The following is a 21,931-nucleotide window of genomic DNA, read 5'->3' as shown; positions in this document are numbered from 1 at the left end:
TAATGTTTAATTCCGTAATGTTGCGATGTAATTATTTGTGTTTTTGTGGATCGGTACCGCATGACGGTGCTCTGCGGCCAATTACAAACCTAAGACCGATGAATAAAGTTGTAGAGAGGGGGAAGGAAGCAAGGAACAATTTGTATTGCCATAACAAAAAATTCGATCCCGGTTAAAACAAAGGGCAATTTGCAGGGTTGACACATTTTTCGGAGCAAACAATAAGTACGTAACACGATTAAACATGATTTTATGACACGTACGTAGCAGTTCTTTTTAAATGCAGATGCCTTGTAACCAAATGTTCGTATTTATTTTGGTAATGTTTTCACGCAGCGAATTGTTTTAAAATAATTAAAGGCACATCACCGAAGAGCCTATAAGGTCGAAAAGATCTTCAAAACATCCCATTTACCCATTATAATTTTTGCGAGAATTAAAGATGCCAGTTTCAAGTCAATAAAACAGCGTGATAAGCGCAATCTAGTTAACATTTCCGACTTGCTACAAAGGACCGGAAAGCGAATTCATCCGAGATCAGTACTTAAGTAATAATATTAACCATTATTTTCTGTAGCGCAATTAAAGAGATTTCACTTGAAGTGTGTAATATATACACAATACTTTAACGTTAAGATAACCATATAACTTCGCTCACTTAATTATTAGTTGGATGGGAGCGGGAGATGATTGTATATTAGTTTTGATTGCATTGTATTGTTTAAATGATCCAAAAAAATAATTATTGAAACAACTTTAACTTAATTTAATATATCATTGAAGAAGAAGATAATACTTATTGATCTAAATTAAACATGAAACAGAACAAGACACAGAAATTAAAAATATAATCATCCGAGACACTATCGAGGATACAAATCAATTTATAAGAAATTATAAATTGGGAAAAAATTAGTAGGAAGATAATATTGTTAATTCTAAAATTTAAATATGAGATCTACAAATATAACGTTTAATGCAAAGGTTTCAGTGGTCGAGTGGTTATGAAGGTTTCCCGGTAAGACAAGAGATCCTGGCTTTGACTCATATTTGTGAACGTTATCTTTTTATTTTCTGTGTCTTGTTCCCTATCATATTTCGTCTAGATTTATTATCATTGTCTCCTTTTTCAATGATAAAAAAACTCATTTTTCATTTCTAACAACAGAACTCGACTGATAATTGAATGGAACGGGTCAATAATCACAGCAGAAAACCTTTAATTCCAATTACAGAAAAAAATAACTGATGTAAGCATGTTGTGGTCGTATCCGTATGTTGCGTGCTTTGGTTTTACTTCAGCGGAAGATCAGGAAATTTTTTTAAAATTTATTGTTGCTTGCACAGATAACCAATTCCGTAGGTAGTCCGGGGTAGCCGAAGAGTCCAAAGGTTGCATGTGAATTTCCGGCTTCAGATTTCCTTCAAATCGCAAAGTACATAGAATCCTAATCACAATTATCTGTTCAATTTAATTAAAAAGTTCAATACTCTTGAATATAAATTAATACAATAATACAAATATATGTTAACTCTGTAACTATCCCAGACATTAAAAAATATTAGATAATTCTTATTTCTAGTAATTACTAGTCCAGTGCAAATAGCGATTCGCGATCGTAATTATTCCGGTAGTCCCAATTTTTTTATATGTTTTATAAACTGGCCCCATGATGTAAAATCTGAGTTTCTGATCTTGGCGCACCTATGCTCGCCCCGCCATTTTGAAAAAAGCAGCAAAAATCGCGCCAAAATCAAGTTTTTCCCAAATATCTGATTTCCAATGCAAATTTCGGCTAAAGAAGTTTAACAAATATAGTAAAAAATAAAATTACCTACAACTTTTGTAATATCAATTTTCTTGATCAAATGAGATATTTGGAAAAAACTAGATTTTCGCGCGTTTTTGGCCGGTTTTTTTCAAAATGGCGGCGCGAACACATGTGCGCCAAGGTAGGAAACTCAGATTTTACATTAGGGGATCATTTTATAAAACATATAAAAAAATTGGGACTGCCGTAATAATTAGGATCGCGACCCCATTTTTGGCGCTTATTGCACTGGCCTATACTGTTCAATAAATTTTAGAACTTTTGCTTTTAATTTTTTTTTAAATTGTAACTTATTTTGGATACAGATAAGATAAGCGATAAAATAGGAACAAAAATGAAAAATTTTGAATTTGACACGTGTATATTGTATCATTTTTTGACATTTGTAATAATTGTATTTTACAAGTTCATTCGAAAGTTAAATTTCTGATCGTTTCTAAAATTGACATTGTTTGTTAAAAAGGTGGCAATTTTTTTGTTGTTTAGTAAATACGTTCAGCTTGATAAATCCTAGAATTATAATATCTCTACATTTTTCACGCGTCTTGTCTAGTGTAAAATAATCAAATAGGTTTAAATTTGTTGTAAATTGTCATTTCTAGCATCTTTTATATCAAAACATATATTTATGAAACCATTTCGTTCAGCCCTACATTTCATGTTTTATGAATAATGTTGTGCATATATAATATGATCGGTAGGTGCGGGGGACATAGGCATAGGGAAATGGGTGGTGGTTGTGACATGGTGACGGGAGGAACACAAACAAGTGACAAACGAGGCCTGACGAGGACGAGGCGGTGAAGGCAAACGGAAACGGAAGGAACAAAGTGAAAGAACGTCCCGAAAGAATGCATTTCATTTTTACCATTTCGTTATCTCAAGCGAGGATCGCGTTTCCTCGTTTTCTATTGAAAATATAAAGGCTGCAGGGAAAAAGTGTTGTGGAGTGAACAACTATCTTTTGATTGTGTGGCTTTGTCACTGTGCATCAAAGCACAATACTATTTTTATAACGAGTAGTTCTGTAAACAGTTAGTAGACCTCGCATCCAAAAAAAAGTGTGTTTCTATTTTTTTTATTAAATCAAAACCAAAATTTCCTTTCAAAACATAAAATCTGTTTATTTACAGACCACACAATATTTTAAATTAGTAACTTTTATTTAATTTCATTAGAGGAATTAAAAAAATTTGTCCAAAGAAACGTCTCTATCTGAATGACAATTCTTTTTTAAAATTTTCTCAACGCAAGCAGGTTAGTATCATAATATTTAAAATGTTAGCAAAAGTTAGCCACCTAGTCAATATTAACAACCTAGACAAAGTTAACCATCTAGTCAATGTTAACCACCTAGTCAAAGTTAGCCACCTAGTCAATGTTAACCACCTAGACAAAGTTAACCATCTAGTCAATGTTAACCGCCTAGTCAAAGTTAGCCACCTAGTCAATGTTAACCGCCTAGTCAAAGTTAGCCATCTAGACAAAGTTAGTCATCTAGTAAAAGTTAGTCATCTAGTAAAAGTTAGCCACCTAGTCAAAGTTAGCCATCTAGTCAAAGTTAGCTATCTAGTCAATGTTAGCCATCTAGTCAAATTTAGCCATGTAGTAAAAGTAAGGCGTGAATGAATATAATAAAGTGGACGTAGCAGAAATCAGAAACGGAACGCACAAACAAATTTTTGGGCATCTATAATGCCAAACGGTCGACTTAAAATAGGACTTCGCCACGTCCAGTCAAATAAAATGAAATAATACATTAAGAACTAACCTACTACCTATCACTCGAAAGATTATTTTAATTTTGTCTGTTGATAAACCCTTCTATTTATATCCTGGGCATGATCAATTATTCTCCCTATCTTGTGTACCTATACATTAAGGTGGAGTGAAATTTTTTTTTTGAGAATTTCTAAATCGACATATTTGGGACAGATGCTACATATATTTACAATTACAACAAAAATAATTAAAAAAATATATTCACAATACCTGGACACCGCCAAAGCTTTATATTTTATCATTTTCACGATTTTACCTAAGTATTTATAGCTCATGTACGCGAAATAAACACACATACAATTTGTATTTTACCATTTATTTTACAGATAATACATTCGTAGATTGTTAGAATTGAACAAATAGTGGAAATAAAAAATGTACATATATTATTTACCGCATTGAAAAACTTGAAAATTACAAAAGTTACTATGAACGGTACTGCATTTTGGTGTTAAAAATAGGCATAAGGTGTCGTGACTCTAACCATGTTTTTATTAATCCATCTCGCCTCAAGGGTCCACAAACAACGGCTGAGGCTTCTGTTACAATTTTCACACATCTCTCTGTAGCTTGAGTGTGGCAAGGAACATTTTTTATCATTGATAGTATGACATCGTCAATTATCGTGTGATCGGTAATGGCTTGTAAAATTGTCTCGTCACTTACAAATTTGGTTAGTGGTGGCTCGGTTATATTCAGAGATGTGCAAAATGGGTACCCAAAACCATTTGAAATGCAAAATGGAAAGAGGTCAAAACTTTTCCATTTGAAAATGCAAAATGGTTTTTAGAAAAGCATTTCAAATGCAAAATGCAAAATACCTATTTTCAAAATGCATTGAAAATGCAAAATGGTTTCTCCGGTCAAACAATTTTGAAATTTAATAATGGACATCAATATAGAACAAACATATTACTGATGGTAAATCCAAAAACACCACGACAACAGGTTATGAAACCACAAAAAATTTGCACGGGACGAATGTTGCCAACGTAAAAACATAGAAACTGCTATCTAACATTTAATACCATGTATTACAGCGCCATAGCCCACAGTGGGCTGAAAATCGCCCTTCATAGACATAGAGACTTGAATTTTCAAGGGTATTTTTTTGGGTAGAAATGGATTCTGCTGATCATTACTATGCCATAAAATTTCGTACGAAGCAATTGCGTGTACAAATGAAGGAGTTATCATTTTTTAAAGAAAAATTTGTATGGCACTGACACTAAAAATGAGGCTATCTCTGGAATCATAAGGTTGACAATTCTATCTTTACACACAGATATACTACTATTTATTTGTATTTTTTGACATACTTCGTATTGTGGCGCAACTTGCGATTTTTTTTTTAAATCCTCAAGTTGAAAAATAAACTTTTTTATGTTGACGATTCATTTTAATGCTTAAATGCTTTACATATGAGTATGTTTTGTCTAGTTTACAATATTTGTACGGGACATGTTTGCCTGCACAAGAAAAAACTGTAAAATATAAGCACCGGCACACATTTACCTTTGTCCTGTGTAATGATTCAAATAAAGCACTTGAGGTATTTCATTTGAACCATTACAGAGTTATTTAAAATATCATAAAAATGCAGGGAATATCGACTATTGTAATATGTTTGCATAAACAAATGCGTCTTGAGAAAGACGATAAATTCGACATTTGTAATTTGCTAATCTTTGAAAGCGTCCTGAAAAAGACGATTGGTTTTTATTGCGGGTGAAACTCCTTGTATTCGTCCAAGGTCAGTCAGTAACGGCCCTGTGACATCGAGGCCAGTGAGCAAGACCGCACGCTGGAGGGAAGGCTCTCCGGGACTGGCTGGCGGGCGGGCTGGCTCAGTCGGCAACGTTCAATCCCCTCGATCCAGGGAATATCGACTCTTGTATGTTTGCATAAATGAATGCGTCTTGAGAAAGACGATATATTCGACATTTGTAATTTGCATATTGAAAAGAACGCCTTTATAAAAGCGGTTTGTTTTTATTGAGGGTAAAACTCCTTGTATCCCTCCAGGCTCAGTCGGTAACGGCTCTGCGGGGCGCTGGCTGGTTCAGTAGGCAATGGCAGATCCCTTCTCCGAGGCTGGCTATTGAGAAGGCTCAGTGAAGCCCGGGGCAGAGGCGCCGCGACGTCGGGGCGTCGCGACCAGTGAGCAGGCCAGCTCAGTAGCCGGCAGCTGCAGTAGACAGCGGCAGTGGAGCGGGGGGGGGGAACCGGGTTGAAATCAAACACAGCGAGTTATTTCCCAGCGAAACGAGTAATGGCAAGCCGACAGCGGTAGATGTTGCTCGGTCCAGGACTTGTGGCGGAATGGTGAAGGCACCGGTTTTTGCGGCGCCTTTATAAGATTCTATAGGACCGCGCCTCCGACCTTTGATTGTATTATGAAATTCCCCTAACGAGCTTGCTTTTTTCTTGCTATGAAGCTTGCCACGTTTGTAGGATTAAATCTGTTTATCTCAGAAATATAGGAATATTTTATAATATTAGACCTTATCTGCCTCTGTCGCCCTGCCAAAACCACATCGTCGCAATATTGTTTATTTAGTTATAATAAGACATATTCTACAAGATAAGTGGTCAAATCTCTGTAACATTTTCAGAGTTTCGCTGAGTACATAATTATCTTACGTGTAACATATTTTATTTCTATTCGAGCTTATTTAATTAACATATAAGTATATTTGTATATAATTATTTAGTTAACATTGTTTCCTATTATTACAGGAAGGGCTTGCAAATTTGTATTTTTTACAAATCTCTTGGATACACGTGGGCCGCTCAAGCAGGTTTTGTGCTTAGCCAATCAGCGGCTGCCTAGCCAGAGTAAGATGGTTGCTTGAGTTGAAGCGAGACAACTGCCTTTTAGGTCCGAGCGATAAAATTTACCGTTAAACGGCAGGGCAGGTTTTTAAACATGAGTTACCTATATGTAAGGCAGGTTTATCAACATTAGTTTTATGGAAGGTTTTACATAGTTTTCGACAGTGGTAAATATGATGGCATTTTGTTGTGTTTTTATAATTGATGTACATTTTATATTGATGATGCTGATGACGTTCGATACAATATTTTATTGACACTTTAAATCAAAATTCAAGTCTCTATATAAGAGTGTTATATAGAAATGGCATAATGTACTATATTTTAGGTTGTGCATAACCTGCCTCACTAGGCGAACCTGTATTGATGCAGAATTTTTAGTTAATTATTTCTCCATTTTGTCTATGGTTTGCTTATATGTAAATGTTTAATATGGGCATATGGGTTCCCATACAGCAATCCATTTTTTTAGGTTACATTATTGTTTACATATTGAAAATACAAATACAACAAGTTTAAGCACAATACATACTATAATAACTTACAGTGACAAGGCATTTGGTTACTTTTAATTATTGTTTGCTTTTACACAATACACATACAGTAAGTTTTAGCACCGTACATACTGCAATAACTATCAATGACAAGGCGTTTGGGTGAGGGCACCAGTATAGGCTCGATCATTTGAATAAATCCAAATTTTAACATTTTTTTAAACTCTTTCTGTGTTTGACTCATTTTAATATTTTCCGAGAGCACGTTGAATATTTTTATATGTCTTTGAAAGGCGATTTTCAGCCCACTTTGTGGCCCCATGTTCAGTATTTGAATCAGTATTTTTTTGTAATGGTATAACTCAATTGCCAGGGCTCCTACCAGGGAGCAACTTGACAAATGTAAATTATCTCTCATAGCGAGGTTGAGGACCGACTGATATTTGGGGCTTATGAAAAAAAGATGAGTGGAGATAGTAGGAAGAATGTTGCAAAAAGCATTTAAAATGGAAAATGCATTGAGAAAAGCATTCTTCTTCTTCTTTCGTATGGTGGGGGGTCAGAGGGGGACATCTAGATCTGCGAGCCATATTAGGGCCTCAGGCGTCGCCATGTGAACCTCATCAATCCCGCCGGGGAATGAATGGAGCGGGCATTCGTTGACCACATGTTCGGTAGTCTGCACCGCACCACATTCACACATCGCCGACTCTTTAAGGCCCCATCTGTGCATCATGTGGGCACAGCGGCTATGGGAGCACCTTAACCTATTGATGGCGGACCAGGTTTTGCGAGGCAGTGAGAACCCAGGCTGTCTCTCGGTGGGGTCCTGTATGAGATGGGCATTTCCCACGTTGGCCGTTTGCCACTCAAGTTTCCACCTATCTTCTGGGGTGAGAGGTAGTCGGAGGAGCCTCTCTCCTTCCGCCCAGAAGGGCTTTCGGGACTTCAAGCGGCATGCCGGGTGGGAGACGACATCTTCGTGTAGAGGTATTGCGCTTTTTTGCAGCGCCTTCTTGTATTCCCTCAGTGTTGCAATTTCTCGCCTGATGTTTGGCGGGGTTATGTTTGCAAGTACGGGGAGCCAAGGGAGAGGAGTAGATTTTAAAGTCCCGCTGATGGTTCGCATTGTGGCATTAAGCTGAATGTCTACCATGGAAGTGTGGGCGCTTCTAGCCCATACTGGAGAACAGTATTCAGCCGTTGAGAAAACCAGGGCAATGGATGCTGTTCTGAGCTTCTTATTTACCATGACCCTGTAATGATTCCATCCTTCTACATTTATACCTATATTGAAATAATGGTTATTTCTCCTGTCTGATCTGCAAAATGTTGTAACATCCTGGTCATTGCCCTTCGATTTTCCTAAGCTGTTGGTGGCGCCCTTGGAGGACTACCTTAAGAAGAAACCCTAGCTAAGTCTTTCGACCCCCGTATGGAACATACGGCAGAAGATCTTAAGATTTAATTCGCAATAATGCCCCTTTTTCAGCGTTGTGTATTTTTTGGTTTTGAAATTCATATGAGATATGAACGGGCTATTAATGCATATATTTGTGGTAATCCTGGTTCGTTTAAATTAGAGTGAATGATCCCCTTACCATTGAAATTTTTAAAACAAGACCGCGTGTTTAGCCTACTCCTGTCACCTGCAGTACGCCTAACTCTTATACAGTGGTAATCGCTTGTAAACCTTTCCTTTTAAGCTCTTTCCTACCTTAAATAAATCCGAGGACATGAAATAGTTTCGTTATTGCACAAATTAGTATAGTATGGTGTTGACATGCATAGTGCGACGGTTTTCGTCATCTCAGCTCCGGGGTCGCCTCCATTCTGTTTTACATATATTAATTTTGTTATTCGACACTTAATCTTATATAGGGAAGGGACGAGAGGGGGGGGGGGAGAGAAAGGGTAAACTATGTGATCGAAATGTTTTTTTTTTGCAAATTACGTTGGCTCCTCCGCTGACCAAATACGAGAACGGTGGATGGTGATCAGAAATCAAACGCTGACTCCGACGTGGCTAGACTATACCCCACAGCTGGCGATCCATTTCATAAAGATACCCTGACCTGTCGGATCCTTTCACGTCCAAGAGAAAGCGAATTAAGTCATCACGCCACTTCCAAAATCGCTCCAACGCCCATTCCTCCGGACGAGCTACTTTACTGAGTCTAGATGGGGAAGGTAATTGCATCCCATATCATGATACTAGCGCGATAAGTGTGTCGTGTAGGTTTTGCCTGATGAAGCTCAATCCCCCACGTGCCGTCAGACCTACAGTTCACCTCAAGGGAGCTGCTGTAATTCCGCCAAGGGAGCGTTCCAGTTGGCTTACATCAGCCCCTCGGTCGACACCATTGAATAATGTGATAGCGCTGCGGACTTATTCCCACGAAATATTACGCCGCCGCCCTCCACGTGGATTTTCACAGACGTCCAAAGTGCCTTCGTCCTACACGCCCCAACTGCAGGCCATGTTCCCGTTCATTACCAATTGGCATCACTATTTCCATTCCACTTTCGTGCCCAATAACTCCACACGGCTCCGTCAGAGGGTGTAGTCCATCCAGCGCTTCGTTGGCCTGATCCGTCCACGCTGACAACCCCTCTCACGTGATAGCGTGAGAAAAAAAATCCTTCTGTCTAGTCAGTGTTTGTGAGAAACGGATTTGCAGCGACACTATCAGACATTACCCAACTATGAAGTTTATTCGAGAGGTAAATTTGGGAATGGGGTAAGGCTTGAGGGTAATTATATTGATATTGTCGGGGAATCCTGAAAATTGGCATGTTAGTTTTATGTACATATTAAAGTGGATTAGTAATAACTGTCAGTCGGCAAATATCAGCTTCACGCGTTCCAAGTCCATCTGGGAATTTGGTTGAATTGAATTGGAAATAAAACACTTACCCAGTCCCTATCCGCTAAATAACAACATCCGGGTTGGGTTTTACACAACCGTTGCCATTTTGGGCGGGGTGTTCGCGAATATCACTAGATTTACCCTGAGCTTATACATAATATCTTTACCTCCACCTGATTATTCTCAACCTTATTTTCCTAATTTTTTTTTTTTGTGTTACCCTCTCTACCGGCCGCAATGAATGTGCTTCGATATCCCCTCCCTAACCCAGTAGTTATTGAAAAATTTCGTTGTAACACGGCTTCGATCGAGCCCAAAGCGCGGTAGCAAGATACTTAGGTATATAGATTTCAGTTATAATTTGACTTTAATCCGAGGCTCCATTGAAGCTCCCAATTAAAATTTTATCACTTTCGTTTAATTTTTTCCGAGAAGAATATTTTTGGTTTATTATCTTTTGACCACAATCTTTTGTTTATGATCCGTGACTCTAATTGAATCCATAGCAATCGCGCTCAACTTTATTCGAGAAGAAATTTTAACGTTTATTAATTTTAATACAATTCATTTATAATCCGTGACTTTATTTGAATCCATAGCAATCGCGCTCAACTTTATTCGAGAAGAAATTTTAACGTTTATTAATTTTAATTACAATTCATTTATAATCCGTGACTTTATTTGAATCCATAACAATCGCGTTCAACTTTATTCGAGAAGGAATTTTAACGTTTATTAATTTTAATTACAACTCGTTTATAATCCGTGACTTTATTTAAAACATAAAATCGCGTTCAACTTTATTCGAGAAGGAATTTTTAGCGTTTATTAATTTTAATTACTGAATTTAAACCAATAAAACCTTTCAACCTGAATTTAATTATTACGTCACTGAGTCTAATTTCTTCAAACACTGAATTGAACTGTATGTTTTTGACCAGAAAATCTCTAAGTCCGGGATAAGTTATCAAAGTGATAATTTCTCCTAGCGCGGCGCGTATACTCCCTTAAAAGGTCCTCGGCGACTTGTGACGAACTATCTCGATTTGTGCCCGCGCATGATGTTTTATAGCAGTAATTAACTACGCTTGTCATTGCGATCCAACCTTTATTGAAGCGTTACGGTCTTATATTTCTCGCACACTATCCTCTGTGTGACTTAAAACTTATCAGACTTACCCTTCTGCGTTTCTCAGAAAAAATGGGCATCTGCTGTCTCACAACACAGGCCCGTACTGGTGAAATTCTGAAGTTTGCCCCTTCCTGCAGGTGCCTTATAATCCGTCAAAATTGACCTGTTTTTCTAATTTAAATTTTTCGCGTTCCTATTTGGTCCGTGATGTGTGTTCTGATGACCTTTCCTTTAGTGCGCTAAGACGTCCTCTTACGCGTAACTAATCAAAATTTTCCTCTTAACTTTCCGTTTTCGTGGATATATCTTACAGCCTACCTTCAATCTTCTTTCTTCCGTGTGAAAATAGAACTCGCAACTCGCCTTTTGTCGAATTGAATGCTGTACACGTCCGTTCCTCCCTTTACCTCCCGAATCGATCACTTCTGACAACCATTCCCCTTCCTCCGTATGATAAGTCCCTTGCGTAAGGTCGCCTCTTACATTGCACATTTATTCACCTTCCCCTTTCGTAGTTTAGTATAATAATCACACTTTTCACTGATTATTCCAAGTTCCTAAGGCCTTTTCGGTACTTGTTCTAGTTGAAATGTCCCAGTACACATCATGTCGCTCACCCTTTGCCTTTCGTCCGAGATCGCATCGGTTTGATAACCTGTTTATTTCTTTGGCCAGTTTCATTTTAAGAACTATTACTGAATTTTCACGATTCCTCCCTGCAATTATGGGTGTTGGCCTTAATGATTCAGTCACACGCCTATCTTCTCTCTTCGTCCCTCAACTCGTTTCAAATCAATCAGAGGTCTCAAGTTCCCTTCACAACAAACCCGTATGTACTCGGTCATAATTCCTCTGCCAAGCGTCTATACATTAATTTTAATGTATTTTCGTCTTCCATAAGCCACGTATAAAATTAAGTACTTTCGATAATGGTTATTACCGACTAAATGACGCAGAACCATGTTCGAAATTTTCCCAAAATCAACACTCCCAAGTGTCTGAAATTGGCAACCCTCTTACTTCTTTTAACCTCGAGTAACAGGCCTGTTGCCACCAAATCTCGCTCCGTCCGAGTGAAGTTATGCGTTCAAAAAAGGTTGTGAACTCCTAGAATGTCAAGTGATTTAACCTTGATCCTAGCCCCGTTCGTTCACCTATTCATTTTGTGGGAATATTTCCAAGGTCGATGCTATATAAATCAAAACCTAAACACGCCCCCTATCTGTAATTCCCTTTGTCCTGTCAGAAAGTCACGCCTACCCCTTTCGCCGCAACCCTAAAGGAAACTCCCCCATCTTTGTATGCAGTTCCCTGTAATTCATATGCGACTGTGCCGACAGATAGCGCTACTATGACGGATTATATCATCTACCTCGGGAGAGACCTTGATTCATCACAACCCCCACCCCCGCTATCTCGGAGAAAAGCATTTAAAAAGCAATATGCAAATTGGTTTTTAGAAAAGCATTTAAAATGGATTTATTTGAAATAAAGCACATCTCTGGTTATATTTTCCCACTTTATAACATCAATATAATCATCTGCTGAAAAATCAAAAACAGGCACTTTAAAGGTACGAATAAAGTCTGATTGCATTTTCATTTGCCGAACTTTTAATATTCTTCTCAACGCCAACTCTCTTACGTATTTTCGGTTGTCGTTTAACATGGCTAACAATTTATTTTCGTGATGCCCAAAAAAGCCATTACGCTGGATTACTGGATCAATAATTTATCTTTTAAATCACTTGGCAAATACCGTGAAAGCACTATTGTTTCGTGTAAATGCCTTGCACTGGAAAGACAATGGTTTGGTCTTAATGTTGAACCACACAGGTGCGTAAACTGTTAATACAAATGTCTTTAAAGTTACCATATTTTTTTATGGTTTTAGGGTAGAAATGTAAGGCCGAAGAATCCGATTCGCTGTAGTGAGCCACCTGGATTGTACAATTTTACCGGGATTTGTTTTTGATAAATTTTCATTGCAGAATCCGGAGTCAATAGTTTTACACATTTTCAGTAGATACAGCTGATCTGTACTTAAATCCTGTGTATTTGTCATACTTGGTAATGAACATTGAATGATTTCAAATTTCACGACAGGAAGTTGTTCACACTTATTTAAAGATTTACCAATAATTTCAGTGAAACTTTGCGGTCCAGTCGTGGTTCCGTCGATGTTCTCAAAGAGATGTCGTAAAGTGAGTTCGTTTGCTTGTAATTGACAGACAATCCACTGTAAAGGCCGTTTGAGATGTGATTCAAGGCGCCGAATAACACCTCCTTTGTACCCCGTATTAACTTCAGTTCCGTCGCATCCAATTTTATTTTTTTATTTATTAATCTTAAGTTAGCTCACATCTTCGTGTGTGCTAATAGTTTTATAAACATATAAACATGTACATTGTTTGGCAAACTTGATCTTTCTTTAAATATTTCAATAAAGTCACAAAAAAGAAACATTAATAATTAATTGAGATAGACATATTTTCTTAATTCATTTTTGAACTTATTAATATTTTCTATCACAGCAATTTCCTTCGGGATTTTGTTAGAGAGTTGAACGGCTGGTACATCAGAGATTTTTGGGTGCTTGTTTTTTTTTCTTGTTCTCAATCTAATTTGCTTAGAATTTCTCGTTCCGTGTCCGTGTATCTCGTTATTGTAATTTATTTTTCTTTTCAGTTCCTTAGACATCATCCCTATGTTAATTTTATGTATAAAAATAAGTACATTCAAATACTCAGTTTGCTTCACCGTCAAAATATTCAGCTCCTTTAACATGTCTCTTATCCAATTGCAACAATTTTTTTCAAAGCAATATCTTTCGAAGACAGTAATGAAATAATTCCATTACTTATTGCTTCAGATTTTCCGGTTTTTAATGAAATGTGTCCCATGTACTCGCTACCTGGTTCTTTTACTAAACTAACGTGTTCTTCAGTTATTATTTTTCGCCGATTGTCCTCCATGCTTAAAGTTTTGTCCTTCCGTCCGTCAAAGTATAAACCAAATTCATTGGAATCGATTACTAACGGCTTACTAGTAAGGGCAGTTCTTTTCTTCATTCGAGCTCGATGAATTTTACTCCTATCCACGACGCGAGATGTATCGTTCTGTGAAATTAAGCCAACATTTTGTAATACAGCGAAAAAAATTGCAGCTCCTGCTCGATCTGAAATACAATATCTGTCTAGTGTTCTGGCCACAAAAGGGAAGTCTTTCACCCCATGGTGAGAATTATTTGGTTGTGCTTCACTCTGCATTATTTCTTGAGGAATTGAAGACGAAGCACATTTTTTTTGAGAGTCTAAAGTTTAAACTACAAGAAGGAATAGCGTCAGTACCCCGATCTACTAGATAATGTCTAGCGGATCGGAAACTTCGCCAAGATAATATGCGATACACTTCACTCTGTTTGATACGCGTTTGGGGTAGAAGGATTCGTTGCTGTGTGGGAATAGTTTAACTGTTCCTACAGTCCTACTTTATAATTATATTATAAAATAATAATGTAATTATATCATAGGTAATAAATAAATACTCGATTTTTTTTACATATTTATAAGCATTTCTAAGAATCGGGAGAACATTATTGGTGTTTTCAGTGTTTTTATCAAAAATTCAAAGTGGTGGCGATGTCGTAATTATGAATAAATATTTTTTTTTATATTTTTTATTTCAGATAAGTACATAACGGAGCACTAATCCCGCGTATGCCGAATTCGATATTACGAAAAAAAAATTCTCCATACTAGACCGCTCCACCTTAGTATACATTTGCGAGCCAAAACCCGAGCCGAGTTCAGATTATCGGAAAGGGACAAAGCAACCGCAAGCGGCGTTTTGCGCCATTGGCTATTGCTTCGTTCGTTTCCCATACATAATTCGAAGCTCTACTCGCGTTTCGGCTCACAGTATTCACGCTTTTGGAGACATGTCGACTGTTAAGATATTGCTCTGATTAAATATTTTAACATTTTACGAAACGGATTCATGTTTAACAATGAGATTCTGGCTAAAATAAATTTATTTTTACCAGAGTCCCACTATCGAAGACGTCGACATAACCTGCTTTACTGTAGGACGAGCCGCACCAATTTGTTCATGAACTCACCCGTGCGGAGTGCCACGTACTTCCTAAATGTAGTTCTTCAGAAGATCGATGTGTTTTTCATGTACGACAACGCACTAAGATTTTTGGCACTGCAAATACATTGTATAAATGGCACAAGCCTAGAATCCAATCTGTTTTGTTATTAAAAAAACTGTACAAACTGAAATAAATAAATAATAAGGGATAGATTTTTATTGGAGTCGAAGAGATGGTTTCTCTTTGATATTTTTTAGCCAATTTCTCATTATATAATAAATATTAGCTGTTTACTGTCGGAAATCAATGGTCATAGAGACTTGAAGAGTTTCCTCATCCTTATGATTGTAGTTTCTTCTTACAATGAATCATTTCCCCTTTCACTCAGTATCCACATTCCATGGGTAAGAACGATGTCCATGAAACGTTTTCTTAGTCTGCTTATAGACCTGATACCGGATAATAATAAAAATAATATTTTGATGATTTGCAAAACGCCGTTTTCCTAAAAATTTTTTTTATTTATTTGGGAAAATCAACAAATTATTTACATATATAAGAATAAACTAAATAATAAAGATAAAATCCAATAACAGATTTTCACTTAAAATTATAATAATAATAAAAAAAATATTTAAAAAAAACTAAGGGTTCTGTATCCGTGACCTGAGAGATTTACAAAAAATACAATATTTAAAATAATAAATAAAAAATAATAGAAGATGTAAGAACACAAATAAATAAAAATTTTAAGTTAACTGATATACTAATAACCAGCTTAATCACAGGGCGCTGTACAAATATATAATACATAATGGTTAGGTTTCACTTATGTTTGTGGCAGCGCGGGACCAAGAAAATGTTGACGAATATAAATATCTTGTCACTTAAGCGAATTATTAATTCATTTTTAATTTACAAAATAATTCCATGGGCATACATCAACTACATTTCTGATAAAAAATTAAAACCTCCCCCACAATTACACACAAGAGACGAGGAAAAAGCTCAAATAAAACTATCTGTAATAAAAAGTCATTGATGTCCGGAGCAATGAAGAGATATTCGTAATGTTATGTATGATTTGGTAATGTTGTATTTATATTAAACAATATGTTTATTTATAGAGAAACATTAACTTGTCCACTACCCGCCCAACTGACATACCTCTTCTACCCCTACCCCTCCCCGCCACTTTCAGCCTCAAAACGTACCCCAATTGGGGGTGCAGACAGATGGGAGAAGTTGTGACTCTTGTTCGGTATTCGATACGTGAGTACCGAAGTTTAGTGGTACGGGATTGTGTTTTACAAGATATTCAAATGAATTTTCCATTTCGCGTATATGTCGGGGTCTAGGTGTAGTAGTGTTAATTACTGAGGACGGGTTGTTTCACAGAATTTGAAAAATTCATCAAATATCAAAGTTGATTTTCAAGTTTTGTGAAGGTTCTACTCATGTTATGTTATTATTTCGGTTTTGTGAAGCCCCTGGAGAACCTTCAATAAACTTGAGAATCAACTTTGAAATTGGTGAATTTTTCAAATTCAGTGAAACAACCCGTCCTAAATGCGTTAAACCTAGATGATAATGCTTTACGAGTTAAAATCTGCCTAAACAAATAAGTGATTCAGCTGATTGTAACGATATTGACATAATAATACTATATGATATTATTAGGCCCTTGATTGAGTTCAGAAATTTTGTGAATGTTCATTAACACTTCTCTCGGTAGAAACGTATCATTATGAGTAATGCCTGTTTGTGTTTATATTGTAATGCATTCTTGCTCATTTCTTGGCACAATTTTCTCCATTCATCTGCTAAAGCAAATACATTGTGTTCAAATTACTCAGAACCGTATTATTACAACTGAAATAAATTCAACAAAGTTGGGTTTCCTTTTACGAGTGCCATTTCAAAGTGTTTAGGTGGATTGCGTTATATTTATATGGGCACTTGGTTACATTTTATTTGTCCATAAATAAACGTGGATGATTTAGTTTTCATAACCTTGCATCTCTACTGAATTAGTATAATACAACGTATTTTCGTACGTGATTTCAGAATTTATCTCAAACAAGAGAGAAGCGTTTAGTCGTATAATTTTCAACACCTCCACTGTCACACCAATAAGGTGTGTTGTTGTTGCTGGAGTTATGAAGTGGAAGTTAGTTCTCTTGTTTAATAAATCAAAATCAAAATTTCCGCTTAATCACAAGATATGTAAGTAGGTACTTATATACCTGCCTTCTTTAAACCATTCTTTTATGTATTTTTTTTATCAAATATGGAATTACATTATTTTTCATAATTTAATTTATTTATTTATTTACTAACGGACCAAGTTCAATTAACACATTACATATTACACAAAGTTTATCCAAAGAGAAATGTTACAATAAGCTATATATATATATATAAGTTATATAGTAATATTAGCTTTTTATATATTATAGTATTTGACTTGACAATATTGACCAAACGGTTAATGCTCAGTTGTATAAATATTCCAATTGTTAGAAAAAGGCAACATCTACATGACATTTAGTTTTTCAGGCTTGTTCGAACCAGTGGCGCCTCATGACTTTTGGGTGAACTAGAATGCTAATATTAAATAAAATGGCATTATTGATGTCATTGTAGCCGAAAAAGTGTTTTATTTTTTTTCGAAATTTTCAGAAGATTTTTAGAAAATCAGTGCAGTGCTTTGTTAAACTTAAACTTTTGAACAAAAATAAAAAAGTTTTCGGCTACAACAACATCAATAAAGTCATTATATTTTAATATTAGAGCACTTTAGTACACTCAAAAGTCACGGGCCGCCAGTGGCCGCCACCCAAAACCATTAATAAGTCACCAAGCAAAGCCGGTAACACGTCAGCTAGTAATAAATAAAATAAATTAATATTAATATAAAACGGTGACAGTTAAAATTATGAACAAAATGTTGTGCGCTTGCGTAAAATGCAGAAGAGATTTTCGTCATTCTCGTGCGTCAGGCAATCGAAATTTTAATGGGAGTCTATAAAATGTGTTTGCCGTCGTTCTGAAGTTTGACGGAGTAATGGGTTGCATGGGGAAAAAATTTCCATCACGTGAATATAAAAAATCCAACGTATGTGATGGTTTGAACAATCACATAAATAAACGATAAATAATAAACGAACGTGCTCCAAAAAAATTTGTCTAGACTAGCAACATGGGATAGATTACAGGCCTTAAGTAAACACATTCCCACAGGAAGGGATAAAATACGGGCAGTCAGTTCTTGAACGTGGATACGTTGACAGCTCCGAGAAACCAATACAAATCAGAAGTGTCGTGTGAAATTACAGTTAATTAGTGAATTCAAATGGTGTTAGAAAGTACTGTGGAATATTGAATTAAAGTGAAATATTATTGAACCGGTGTTTGTGTGAAGTGAAAGTAGTTGGACTCAGTGAGAATACAATTAATAATAATGACAATAATAATAATTGGATAATTTGTAGAGCGCCGTTTTGTGAAAAATCACCCCAGGGGCGCTAATGGTTGGGCGATCGCGATTATAATATAAAATTTGTTAAATTAAACGTGATTTCGTAAATGTGTAGTTCAAACTAAATTACTTGTCTTAAAAACATGAAAATAATAATAATAATGATTGCGTTTTAAAACAGAGTGAACGTATATAAAGGCAGCAAGTTTTAAATCGGTCTAGGGAGGAATTGATTTGGCGAGATCTATCCACGGAGACCAAAAACCAGAGGATCAAACAAATTATAAACTTGGGTTCGAATCCCAACAGAGATTAGGGAGGTACAATTGTATTTACAGAATTATTTAATTACCCTTCTATAGGCGTAGGGAGGGGACCAACCTTGAACAAGTTGCAAGGATTTCGCTGAAAAGGAGGAAAGAAGCCGATAGGGAGGTGACCGAAAATTAAACTGATTTAGCTATGTAGTGTGTAACCAGGTAAGTTTCACACTAGGATTTGGAGGTGACTAACAGGGTGAGTTTTTTTATATTATTTATTAAATAACAGAAGTCCCTTTAAAGGACGGATACAGCATCCAAGTTTACAACCCCTGCAGCCCAAATAATGTTTCAGAAAGGGAATGTGTCAATCATACTATCTATCATCTGAAAAAGGGAGACGGGCCAATGACCCTTTCATATATAGGACAAGACGCAGGTACAGTCAGTCAAAGGGAAAGTTTTGCTAGCGTATGACCGCCCGAATAGAAAGCGATCGGATGCAACCAGACGGAACAAAATGAATACTTTTCTTCTGTTATTTGACTTTCTAATTTAATATTTTTCATCTATTGTTTGACTTTCTAAGTTACGAATTGGGATGCACAAAAACAAATCTAGAGTCAAAAGAGGGAGATGGTAATCTCCGAAATAAAACTACCATCTGAACAACTTTTCTCAACAGGTACCTTTCGAGAGGTAGGCAGCCTCTTTAAATTAAATGCAAAAATCAAACCAATTATCCGTTTATACCTACTTGAGAGGATAGGTATTCAGTAGAAGTTACCCATACCTAATACACGAGGATGCTAGTAACCTCATAAAATAATTACTAGAACCAAATATTAAAATACAAACAGTCCTCATCCTAAATTTGGCATTTCGAGTAGACCTTACATATATCTCACATGATAATTGGCTGAATGGGTAGGCACACAACCTATCGCTAAAAAGCAGGCTAAATGTCGACTAGATCGTCGTGTGTTATCTATGTTATTGACCTAGAAAGGGATGTAAATACCCGACGACGAGGGAGTTACAACGTTTTCTAGAGGTGGCACGTAACTTAGGACCTTACGTGTCACATTTTCGCGACTAGATTCGTGACAAGGGATGTCATGGCTTTCCCCTTCTACACTCAGTAAAGTAGATTATCCTGGAGGTGTATGAGGTTAGGGCAATTCTGAAATTGGTGATGAGACTTGGTTTTCTTTATTCTGGCGTGACGGTTGCCGATTTGGAACAAGGGGAGACCCGGCCGGTTGTGATATCCAGACACGCAGATATCGATCGCCTTGCTCAAATTATCATCCATCGGTTTTGTTTGGTAAAGAGGAGGAGCCAATCTTAACTTGAAAAAAATTCATTTCCTTTCCTCTCCTTCCCCTCCCAAAATATATACATGGATGGCGCCGACAACTAACACCATAAATTTATCGTATGTATATCACATATATAAAATCTAACACTTTATTATGTTCACATTACCCTACGATAGATAGAATCGCGTAGCTAGTTGGGGGAGCAGGCGACTTAGAAGATAAGGTTTATGAAATGGCTTTAAAACTCAGCGGTAATGGATTCAACTCACTCTATCTCAAAAGAACCGAGGGATACCACACATACATAGATAACTAGGTTTCTATACCGAGAAACAAAAAAAAAACCAACACAACGTTCGGTGAAGCCTTTTTATACTGAACCGTCACGTGAAATAAGTACGTTCAAGGTCGTACGTCACGTAGACAAACTAGGATGTACACACTTGAAGGGGTGTGTAATAAGGAGAGGGACAAAGGCTTGAAAGACGGAAGGGAGGACATTCCTACCCCGGATATATACATAACCAAAGCCCTATGGAAAAGTTACCTATGGGACTTAAGGAAAATTTATCGTAGAAAGAAGAGAAGGAAAAGTTTGAAGTAGAAAGGGCAGATCATTACACGTATGGTCAAATAATTCAACCAGCCGAATATCCAAAGATGTTTGATGTGTGTTGCTATGTAAACCTGTAACAACAGCCGAAGAAAATTCTGATATAAATAATATATTATGAAAGCTGTTAGCTGTGAGCTTTCATCTCGTACCCATTTATTTATCCAGTACCAAGGGAAATTAACAATTCAATAATTTTCAAGATCCATCATCGTCAAATAATGTGCCGCTGAAATACATTATTATTTCTGCTAGAAAACTTCCTTTCTGTTGTGTTGGAGGCATTTGTTTTGATTCATTAGCTGTTGGCCTTTGGCAGGTTAAAGTCAACGTCGTTTATTCTACCTGAGATTAAATAACAGTCAAATATAAACATACTCATAAGAAAGAAGAAAAATGCTGATATTTAAAAATACCTGGGACCAACCCTTGGCTAAACCGCGCCTGAAAACTTACTGATTAAAAATATTGCTATTTTATTAAGAATCTCTTAAAATTATTAAAATTATTCGAATGAATTGATAGGTTATAAACTTTTTGCGAAATACTAATATATTGTCACGATATCGGAACACGTGTTCACAAAAATCCTAACACTTTTGCATTTCGACATTATTTATTATTAAGACAAACGCATGTGCATGAACACAAGTTTCGATATTATTACAAATTTGCTAAAAAAATATCAGGAAGCGGCCTGCAGTCCCTTTTTAACCATATTACCAATAATATTGGAACATTTTTAATAAATCAGCAATACTCATTGGTTCATTGGCGCTTATCAAGTCGATGCCCGGAGCGGACTGCTCCAATTGCACCCACATAAGGCCGGCCCTGGAAGTTCCCATGGTGAACATACCTCCAACGAGTAACGTGAAAATCTATTTTATCACAATATTATAATTGTTAATGCTATACAGCTCCCTTTCCCCTCACGCCTCTGTTCCGCACTAGCGTATCGAAGTTTTGAATATAAAATTATGATTATAACTTAGTAGATGCTGTAGTAAATGGCCACAATTCGGAATCGGAACGTTCCTTGACATTCATTGCTTTAGTCGTATTATGTAACCAGAACTGAATAGCCGAGTACTTCCAAACTACCCTCTATCAATCTTCATCCCTTACCACTCCCTTTGCCCTCACAAAATACTCCGGTTAGGCATGCTGTAGTTTTGCTGACTTCAGGCAATCGGGACTCCTGTGCAGTATTCA

The 21,931-nt window shown here is 36.6% G+C and overlaps 1 protein-coding gene across 1 annotated transcript in view; it reads right to left on the bottom strand.

The window, feature by feature from the left end:
- Positions 1-21,931, bottom strand: part of LOC149411359 (uncharacterized) — a 270,274-nt gene that overhangs the window by 193,870 nt on the left and 54,473 nt on the right. The window lies entirely within an intron of this gene.

This window comes from Hesperophylax consimilis, chromosome 26 (assembly GCF_061612785.1).
Source record: "Hesperophylax consimilis isolate HC1 chromosome 26, BYU_Hcon_1.0, whole genome shotgun sequence".
In the NCBI taxonomy this organism is placed as follows: Eukaryota; Metazoa; Arthropoda; class Insecta; order Trichoptera; family Limnephilidae; genus Hesperophylax; species Hesperophylax consimilis.
This window is presented reverse-complemented; position numbering and strand designations above follow the sequence as displayed.